Below are 11,101 nucleotides of genomic sequence, written 5' to 3' on the forward strand. Positions count from 1 at the left end.
GCCATTGACTTTAGACCAGGTTTTTGTTTGTCAATGGCGCAGTCTATTTCAGTTGCATCAAAATAGCAGCGCGCCAACAATGCGCCTGAACACACCTCGATTTTTAGACCAGCACGCCCATGGGCGCACAAATGGGCGCAAATGCATTTGCTATTTAAACAACGTTGCGCAGGACATGAAAATGCGTCAGGCTGAAACTAGCAAAAGACACTTGCGTTGCACCGGGTGTATGATAGGGCCAATAGTCCCTGATTGGTATACATTTTGTCTATGGGTGCTGAAGATTGATGTACACAGGTTCTAGGTAAACAGATGTTTGCCATCATACATGCTAATATTGTGTATTTTGCAAGTTTGAAGCGCTGCATTGACCAATCAGCCTCTAGGATGGGAACTCTTTGTTTTATCATTTACACTAAGCAATCATAGAGCAATGTTTAACAAGCACAATGTAAAATGATGTAGCTTCCAGTGTCTGATGCTACTAAGGGGAGTCATTATTGACCTGTAGCTGTGCTGAGCACCAGTGGTGTGTTCTGGGGAAGCTGTTACAAGTTAATGTATTAGGTGTGATGTGGGACCTGTGTGTTTTGCTGATAAACTGTTATCTCTCAATGTCCCTCTGACTCCTCACTGCACCATGGGTAGTCATGCAAAACCAGAGCTGCCTTTTAAAAGACTTTATTTGATTTTGTGAGGTCCTGATTTATTTAGAGAACAAGGATTACCACACTAAATCAATATAAAACAGCATGCAACACACTTCTGTGATGTTCTCATTGGCTTCAGTATCACAGTCTCTCATGTAATTCATGTGTCTCTCTTTTTATTTTTTATAATGAAGGCTCTGGTTTTTAATGATGATATGATGCATATGTGCCATGTGCTATTAGAAAGAACGAAAAGCAGAAAGAAAATTCCCCTTTTTTGTCATAGTGCTCATCTGTTCTCTCTCCATCTCTTTCTCCTGCCTAAACTACTCTTACATGTCTTGAAGACAACTTGGCAGCTGCGTTTACCCTTGTTGACTCAGTCAGGATAGATCTGCCCAGTTCATCTTTGAGACTCAGACAACTAGTTTTATTTTAATACACTCCACTGCACATTGAAATGCCCTTTGACACAAAACAAAATAACATTCTGTTGACTGACATTCATTAGTTTACATGGAAACACACCTCTCACTAGCCACGTTTCCATTACACTTCAAACTGCACAAATTGAAATTGAAAATACTACACCCAATGAAAACACGTCAATTTCACAAAAACTCCCATATATCGCAAAAAAAGTTTTTACGCTTGCATGAGGTGCATGTTTTTTCAGGCAGTTCGAAAAAGAAATATTTCACAAAACTACAATGGAAACTGTTTTGCACATTTACAGGTCACCTGACGTAGACGGCGCGGTATGTTTGTACAGAAGACGAGACAGAGTTCTTCATTAAACTCATAAAAGACAACAGTATTAAGGGAACACTGGATTCTAAACAACAAAGAAATGCCCCAATTTATAAAGACCTTGAAGCAGATATGGAGGAGAAACACCTCATATGTGCCGCTCCCAAGTATAGGGGCTTTCCTTGCCATTAAAGCTTGGATAACACGCCTATGTTTCCTTGGCTAGTGCAGTGGCTGAGATATAGGCCTACATAAACCTACCAACATCCAAAACCTACCGATTTTTCGAATTACTTATCGCGAGAGGAAAAAATTACGTTTTAGTCGCATAACATCAGTTAATGGAAATGCCGTCATTTCTCAATAGTTTTTAATCAAAATTTAGAAAATATTGCTAAAGATTTGCGCAAATCTGTACTGGAAACGGGGCTAACTGAGAATGTTTTGAAGTTCTTATTGCATTTAATACCATAAGCTCAAATTAAATAGTATAACAATTCAGTTGAAAACCGTAAAGACAAAGCATAAAATATGGCATAAAGCAAGATAAAGAGAACAGAAAACAACAGAGAGAGGGGGGGCTGAGGTTAGTCTACAGTGATCCTAAATTTGATATGCAATATATTTTCTATTTTCATCCAATGAAATCTGATTTTATATGATTGCTTGTGAAGGACGTGAACAGCCGAATATCAAAGGGAGGAGGGGAGATGCACATTCAGAGGAAAGCTGGCCATTGTGTATGCGTTCTGTATCCTGACGCCAACCGCAATCACATGGCCTGTGACTTACCAGGAGTTCTTTCTGCACCTTGAATAACATGTAATGGGCTGATCTCACGGCATTAGCATGCATTATACTACATAAAGAGAGAGAGAGTGAGTCAGTAAATGACTGGAGGGAATGAAAGTGCAACATGAATTTTAACAATATGCTCATTACTTATTTATACCTCTGGGAGGAGAGAAAGAGAGACAGATTTCAAATCTGTTACTGATGTTTTCTTCTCCTCTCTGCCTCAGTAACTTTTCTGTTTGTTTGTTTACCTTACTGTGACCTTCTGCTGTTTTTGTGGTTGCCTTTCGCTGTATATGAATGTTTGGATCTCCACGTCATGAATAAAACAGTCAGCTTTGTGAATTCTCAGGAGAAGAGCCTGCTGTAAATTGTTGGAAAAAGGTGACAGCTAACATGTTGCTTTTGAATTCAACCGCTAGTTCGCTCTGATATTTAGCTGGTTCCTGAAGAACCGTGTTAGGGAGATCCGTTTTCCCATTTATTTATACCTACACTGTTAACAATTTTCTTGTATTTTTACAGTACAGTACTGGCAGCAAGGTTGCCAGCAAGGTACTGTATTTCGATTTACAGTAACTGTACTGTAATTCAATTTACAGTACACACGAACAGTACTGTAAACTACAAAACAGTATTGTACTGTATTTTGTCATTTTTGTCTGCTTCTGTTGTAATTTATACGATATTGTACTGTAATATCTATATTGATATATTGATACATTATTGCAAAACATTGTAATTTTCAAATTACTAATGATATTATAACTATATAATATGTAGTTATTACAGTATATAAATCTATAGGCAATAATATTATAATGCAACTTCAGAATAACTGCAAATCAAAAGACAATCCAAACAATGTTCTTGTCAAAAAAAAAATTTATTGATCAATTACACTATTAAAACCATGTGAACGCATTTAAGAGAGAGGTTGAGAAACTGCATGACTTGCAGCTGTAGCTGGACATACTTAAAGGGATACTCTACTGGTTTTTCATATTAAACTATCTTATTCCCTTAACTAAGACGAGTTGATGCATACCTCTCTCGTCTCAGTGCGTACACTACATCGCTGTCTTGCGGCGAAACTTTGTTAGATCTTATCTCAGCCCTGTTCATTCAATACGTGCCCAGAAGAGAAGCGACCAAACAGCTCCACGTTTTCCCTATTTAAATACAGTTACACGAGTAGTGTGACTCGACCTAGGACGGTGACACAAAATAAAACGTTGCGCTTTTCTGAGCGTGTAAAATGGATAACTATATTGTATGGCAGAATACCATAGCAAGTGCTTGGGAGCACTTCGACTCTGCGCAGTAATATCATCTCTCGTGAAAAGTCCTCTCCCCCCGCTCCCTCTCCTCCTCCCTCTCATTTCAACGGGAGCGGACTTTTCACGAGAGATGATATTACTGCGCCGAGTCGAAGTGCTCCCAAGCACTTGCTATGGTTTTCTGCCATACAATATGTTATCCATTTTACATGCTTAGAAAAGCGCAACGTTTTATTTTGTATCACCGTCCTAGGTCGAGTTACACTACTCGTGTAACTGTATTTAAATAGGCAAAACGTGGAGGTGTTTGGTCGCTTCTCTTCTTGGCACGTATTGAATGAACAGGGCTGAGATAAGATCTAACAAAGTTTCGCCGCAAGACAGCGATGTAGTGTACGCACTGAGACGAGAGAGGTATGCATCAACTCGTCTTAGTTAAGGGAATAACATAGTTTAATATGAAAAACCAGTAGAGTATCCCTTTAACTTGGCTGGGATTTTGAGGTGGTACTGGAACCTTGGACCGATGACCAAAACTGAAAAAGACATGACACACAAAAACACATGACAAAATCTGTTAGCCACAGCACCAAAGATGAGCAGACAGACAGTGGAAGAGAGAAAATTCTGTAGAAATAACAAAAACAGCCACACACAAAAAAGTAATCTTTAGATTTTAAAACTTTAAGTTTAAAACATTGTATTAACATGGCTAATACTTACATAAAACTCCTTCCCAGGCTGCAAATTGTCCCACACTGTAGAGCTGTAAGAAATCAAAATAAATAGTATTCAGTTAACGGTTATGTGTTTCTTGTTAAGGAAATATCTCATAAATCTGCTTACAATACATCTAAGTTAGGTTAATAAAACATAAGCTTCACTTGACCTCTCTAAATATTCTAACTTGATTTTTTGGCATGCAGTTTACTTATCTTTGTTGCCTAATAGATCATTAACTCTGATAGTCTGAAGTTTTTCAACAATTTACACCTTTATTTATATTTTTAATTATTATAATAATCAATATAACTGGGTCTCCTGCCTAAATAGAAATGAAGTAAAAGGCTAAACTGGTACCAATAGCCAATCTCTCTAAGCCCATCTCTCTAAGCCCAAATAAATCACCCATTTTGCGTTGCAAAGGACAGTGCAGTATTTTAAGCCTTATTTTAACGCGTCTTATTTTGTGTCTAAACGACTTCAATTTGGTCCAGTATTGATCATAAAATCATCAAGTTCGTCATTCGGGAAACGGACTGCAAATATAGCAGTTTGATCAAAATGTATATCGTTATGTCTGTTATAAGTGCTTGTTTTTACCACTGACAGGCTCGGGTGTTCCCTACAGAGATAGGCCTAACAGTTAACGTTAGACTAACATGTCAAATGCAGTAATTTTATCTCGCAGACCATCGTAAAACACATTTAATTAAAACTCGACAGAAACAAAATAAAACTCACAAAAGACCATCGGTTTGTCTTTCCACCGTTCCAACAATCACCAAATCTGTTTTGGTCGAAATAAACCGTAAAGTAATGTTAATTCACGGAGTTATAACGTTAAATTTGAAAATGTCAGGACAAGCAGCGGGGTGAAAGAGCAGATAACGTTAACAAACTGAACAGTGTTTTTGCAACCGTCGCTGGCTAAACTTTCACTGTCATTTCACATTAAAAGCTATGTAGGCTACACACTATAGCGTAACATCCTATAACCTTATTATAAAATTCAAAATTAACTTACCAAATTTCCAGATATCCGCAGAGTGAGATATCCGCGCTGAGTGAGTGAACTGCCGCAGTTGTGCTCTGACGTCAGTCAGGCGGCGCGCGCGCTCTCTGTTTACAGCAACCCTGTATATTTGCCTGGCATGTTACAGCCAGGTTACAGCTAGGTTACAGCAACACTAAAATGTACTGTAAAATGTTCCCGCTCAAACAAAATTACCCAGAATGCAATGCAAATTACGGTATTTTACTGTAATATAGAAATGCAGTATTGTACTGTAGGTTTTTACAGTACTGTGCTGCTAAATCTACAGCGAAAGTTAACAGTGTAAGCAATTTGGCAATACTGCTTCATCTCGCAGACCTGAAAGCCTGAAATAAAAGGAAGCACAGAGGCAGAAAGAAGAGAGTGGATGTGTACCACAGGGAACCTCCATAAACGACATCTTACAGGACTTCAGATAGTGAGGGACTTGACAAGCAATTATAGAAGCCAAACGAGCGCAGTGCTTTCAGAAGAGCAACAGAGAGAATAATACAGAGATGCTACAGTAGCAGTTATTGAAGTCTGAGAGACGAGAGGTCAGCGCTGGTGGATCTGCAGCGGATGAGGAGAAATTACACACTCCAGGAGTGCAGCCTTATGGATTACTGCCTCCAGGATGGGAAAGGCACCTGTTTCTGTCTCTATAATTAAAGGGATAGTTCAGGCAGAAATGAAAATTCTGCCATTGTCTGCTCACTCTCATTCTCATGTTGTATAAAACCCATATGTCTTTATTTCTGAACTGTACTGGTCATTCTTTGGTAATTGAGGCTTTTACTCTTCAGAAAGGCACCATAAAAGTATTACACTTTTTTTTTTTTTTTTTTTAAGCAACCAACATTTTTATTTTGAAAGACATGAGAGTGAATGACAGAATTTTCATTTTGATTGAACTAATCCCTCACCTAGACAGTATTATTATTATTGAATATGTTTGGCTATTGAAATATCAATTGTATTTACACCATTTATTTGATTAAAAATAACCGGTTTCAATTTTAATATATTTTAAAATGTAGTTTACTCAGAATTTCCAGCACTTCATTGTCACATGATCCTTCAGAAATCATTCTAATATGTTGCTCTGGTGCTAGGAAACGTTTCTTTTTATTATCAGTGTTGAAATCAGTTGTGCTGCCTAATGTTTTCGAGGAAATGGCGATAAAAAAATATTTTTTAGAAAGATACAAAGAACAGCATTTATTTAAAATAGAAATCTTTTGTAACATCATTAATGTCTTTACTGTAAAGTATTAATTTCTGTCAAAACAATTAATTAACCACAAACTTTTGAAAGGTAGTGAATAATAAAATGTTTTAATAAAATAAATTCTCATGAATTTTAAGGTTCATAAATCAACATCCTTAATAAAAAGTTGCGATGGAATATACAGTTGTCAAATATGAATCCACAGGGTCCCCCTCAAACCCATGGGAAGTGTTGCTGAGAAAATTCATTAACTCATTCAAATATCATGTAAATTCATTATGCTTCCAGCAATGAGAAAATATGGAACCCTGTTGTGAAGAGAAATCCACAACAATCTTAATGAAAACTCAGCCTTTCTCTATTTCTGAGGGGGTGGAGATTCTCCAGGAAAATAGCCTGAGGATAGATCTCATGCGAGCACACACCAGTTAACATGCAAGAATTTAAGTTGCAATAAATTTAGCCAGTAAAGCAAAAAGTGAAATAGATTGGATTTCACATTCAATTCATAGTTACGCAGCTTAAACAAATCTCTAATTAGATAGCCCACAGCTCAAAATTATTCTAAAACTGAAAGACCTTACTGATCCAAAACGATTTAAATGCTTTGGAAACAAGTGATATAGAGATAAATTTGCTCACAATTCATCAGAATTTTGTGCTCATGTAAATATTTCTTGCTATGTCTCTCGAACACTATGAAAGACGCAGGCGCAGATGTAACGCAAGGCTGTGGCAGAACTCCTCTGAAGATTTATATCCGAGGGAGAGGTCTGTCGATGAGGAAGAGGATCTTTATCATGTCACAACCTGCAACAGACATCACAGTTTACAGGCTATGATTCCATATATAGAGTTATTCAACTGTCAGATGTGATCTTAAACTTGACGCTTGTATATTGACCAGATGTTCCTTCATTTGCACATTCACAACACAATCACATTGCATTACATAAAATATCTGTTCCTCTCAACGCTTTTGGGGGGGGGGATGGGATACATGTAAGGAGCCTGGAGGTATGTGGAATGGACAAGATGGAGAATGGATTGGGGGAGGATGGAGGAGAATGGGGGAGGAGGAATGTGGTGAAGCAAATGTGTAATTGTGGTTTGTGGCTCAACCTAATATTCTTAAGGGACAGATTGATCCGTAAAGTGTTTTGTCCCCCTGCGGATGATGCTTTGACCAATTATATACAACTTTCAGGTAAGTTTGCAATGAAGATTTTTTTATTAATCAGTATACAGATTTCATCTGTTTAGTTTCTGTTCTGCATTATTGTAGTATAGCTTCATCACATTATTATCAAGTTAAGTCGATTCACTTGTGTGCTACATCTCAAATCAACTTGGACCTTTTGACCCAGACACATATTATGATCAATTCCACCGCTCCTCTATTATTGAGCCAAACTGCTCGTAAATAAGGGGATCTCTCGTCTCTCTGGAGGGCAGAGAGGCAATAAGCAGAACTCTGTCGGCCACCCCCAGGGCCCAAACCCACGTCCTCCCTCCAAGGACAGCACAGCGCGGTTCATTTAATTACCCAGCATGCCCAATACATTCCCATCTCACATCTGTATGTGGCAAACTCGTCCCACTGGCTGGCAAACACATTGGTTTGTAATTAATTTTTCAGCCTCCTCGGCTGATGTGTGTCAGTCACGTCGCGGCTCTTGCACACATTCCAGACTGCCGTGCCGAGGCTTACGCTGGAGTTGCGATTCAGGACCTAATTCATCAAGGCCTGTACCTGTCTCATATGGGTCATAGTGGGGGAAGGGTAAAGCAGTTTGCATGGGTTTGGCTGCTGGGAATGAACCTTGCTCAAAATCCCCAGGTGTATTAGATCGGCAGAGCAGCGAGATAAGAGTTGGTCCAGGCAGGCAGAAATTAAAGTTGTGATGAAATAGTAGTGGCAGATCTTTTTTTATTATTGTGACGTATACATTTGAGTGTAACAGATTTTCGGAAAAGAACAAAAAAAGGTGACTTGGTTCTCTGTTGTTGATTGGATTTTAAGATTCGGGGCGTTGCACTCAAAAGTGGAGGCAGATGAACTTGAGTTTGAGAGGTGTGGTTAAAGTAGACTAAATGCTGGAGAAGTCCTTCACCATTCACCAAAGAGAAGTCTGTTCGCAGACCGATCAGTGTATGACATCAAAGTATCGAGAGAGCGATATTCGAAAGCATACGGAGCGTCTGCTCTCTAATCGCTCTCACGGCAGGATGTGAAGAGAGTTTCAATTAGATGAACAAAAAGTGTTTATAAAAAAAATAGCCTACTCTACTTTTAACCACAACTAATTACAAAAGCAGTCAAATAAAATATCATAAAATACATAGTCTAACTCGAATACAAATCTATCAAATTAATTTAAATAAAAAAAAAATAAGTAAGGTATCTCAGGAGACAGGAAGTGAAGCTAACATTGGATTTAGATGTGCCTTGATGCCTTCCTTCCTTTGAATACATTTTTCAACTTTCGGGCAAACAACTTCACGGTAGGCTAGCCTACTCAGAAAATGCTATATTTGAAGGCATCAAAGTTATGACATTTTTACTAAAAATTACGAGGTCAAATAAAATAAAAGAAACATATACATGGATGAATTCTTCACAATAAGATATATAACATGCATTTAGACAACAGATTGGGTTAGTTCATTTCATGCAGACATAAAGGTTTTTTTGCCATGTGAGCAACAGCGACATCCAGCGCACAGCAGCTGTAACTACACTTTCTCAGCCGGAAGACAGTATGTGTAATTGCTTCATAATTTTGTGCATCTTGGTTTGACTGTTTTTTTCTTCTTCTTCTTCTGTTTTTTTGTTTTGTTTTTCATTTGACAGAATAATAAATAGATTATAGGGCGTTACCGCCTTTATGGAGTTTTGTTCCCCTGAAATTCTGTGAAATGCTTCTCGTATCTCGATTACGCACATGTGGCTTAAATCAGCTGAATTATTTTATCCCAACGTGACTTTCATCTAACCACCCAGCTGATTTTTTTCAAAATAATATAAATATTTGTATTTATGTCTGCTTTCAACTGACAGTAGGCTACCGCCAATGATGTTTACATTTACAAAAGGTTTCCAGGAAATGAGAGACAGCAGTCTTGCATATAGGAACTAAATTTAGACTGAGCTTGTCCAGTGTCATATGAACAATTACCATGGAAACAAGTGTCACGTTGTCTCACTTGTAGCTGGATGAGAGTTGAAAATCCCTAAATGAGGAGATGTATCCAGTCAAAACAGCATTAAAAATATCGTCAAAATGTGTGGGTGTCATTAAGCTAATTCATCAAAGCTATTTATTTTCCAAATGAATTACATTGTGCGTGACTGAACAAAAATATTATTATGTTTTGTACAGTAGCCTATGTAATGTTTATTTTTTATAATGCTATTAAATAGGCTATTATTTTGTTTATTGCTTAGACTAATTGTTTGGTTTTACATATTGTGCGAATTAAACTAATGTTTTTGAGATACACAGTGGTTTATAAATTTATGATAAAATTACAGATAATAATGTGTTGTGTGTACTGCATGAGTCTACTGTTGCTATGGTTACATCCTCAGGCGAACATATGATTTCTGTTCGCGAGCGCCTAATTATCGCTTATAAGTGAAAATACCAGCTCGTACTAATGTAACTGCGAAACCACTGTTAAAACGTATATACTTTTTTGCTTAGACAACCTTGGAATGGAGATGTATTTTACTTCAAAAAAAGAGAAGAAATTACTTTTGTGAGTCGTGACTATAGTCAGCATTAATTGTCTCCATACATGCATGGTAAGTTGTCACAATGTATCGGAACTGACAAAAGTCATGCCAAAAAAACTAGTTCTAAAATATTATTTTTTTTTTTTTTTTTTTTTTTTTATTAATATTCCTAATATTCACACATAGGCTACATCCCAGAGATGTCTATTTGGTGTGCGTGTTTACATCTGGAAGAGGTCTCTATGACGTTTCCTGTCAGACGTTAAATATACATTTAGAAAATGTCTTTAAGATGTTTATGATTTATGTAAAACTGACATCTTAAAGACGTCTCTAAGATGTTTGTACACAGCAGATGCTTTCCAATTCCAGATTAAGTGCTCTTTAACAGACATCTTGCAGATGTAGGCCCCATGTGTATCTGGGTAAATAGCTAGTAAAAATGTGTTGCTATTGGAATTTTAGTTCATTTACAATTAGAAAATAATTATTTTAGTACTAGTTTTTGAATGAGGTGGTGAGGGTGAAACCAACGAAGATAGGCTACTGCTAGAGAAAACAAGATTAGCCTATGCATTTGGAGTTTTGACTATTGAAAGCTTTCCCCGAGTGACAAACAGCCCTACTTTCCCCGATAAGGCACATAAACGGATTTTCTTCAATAAGCAAAAACAATGAGCAATTCAATTTCATCAGATAATAATAAATGAAATTTCTCCTGAGTAATTTCAACAGTATCTTTAGGAACAAGGAGAGGAAACCCGGGTGGAAACAGATAAGCGCGATTTGAATCAAGAACTTACAATTATTTTTAAATGAATCCAAAGGAAACCAGAAAATGCATCGCATGCTTCATCCTTCCCATAATAAATAAATAAATCCCAGGCACTCCAGCACCTC

The 11,101-nt window shown here is 37.4% G+C and overlaps 1 long non-coding RNA gene across 1 annotated transcript; it reads right to left on the bottom strand.

Moving 5' to 3' along the window:
- Window positions 1-3,959: 3,959 nt before the first annotated feature.
- On the bottom strand, window positions 3,960-5,530 carry LOC130094699 (uncharacterized). The gene is made up of 3 exons (XR_008807996.1): window positions 5,223-5,530; window positions 4,199-4,241; window positions 3,960-4,011 (listed from the first exon to the last, which is right to left on the bottom strand). It is a non-coding gene; the product is annotated as an uncharacterized LOC130094699 (long non-coding RNA).
- Window positions 5,531-11,101: the final 5,571 nt, after the last annotated feature.

Source organism: Rhinichthys klamathensis, unplaced genomic scaffold (genome assembly GCF_029890125.1).
Source record: "Rhinichthys klamathensis goyatoka isolate OS25496 unplaced genomic scaffold, OSU_Roscu_1.1 h1tg000180l_1, whole genome shotgun sequence".
NCBI classification, from domain to species: domain Eukaryota; kingdom Metazoa; phylum Chordata; class Actinopteri; order Cypriniformes; family Leuciscidae; genus Rhinichthys; species Rhinichthys klamathensis.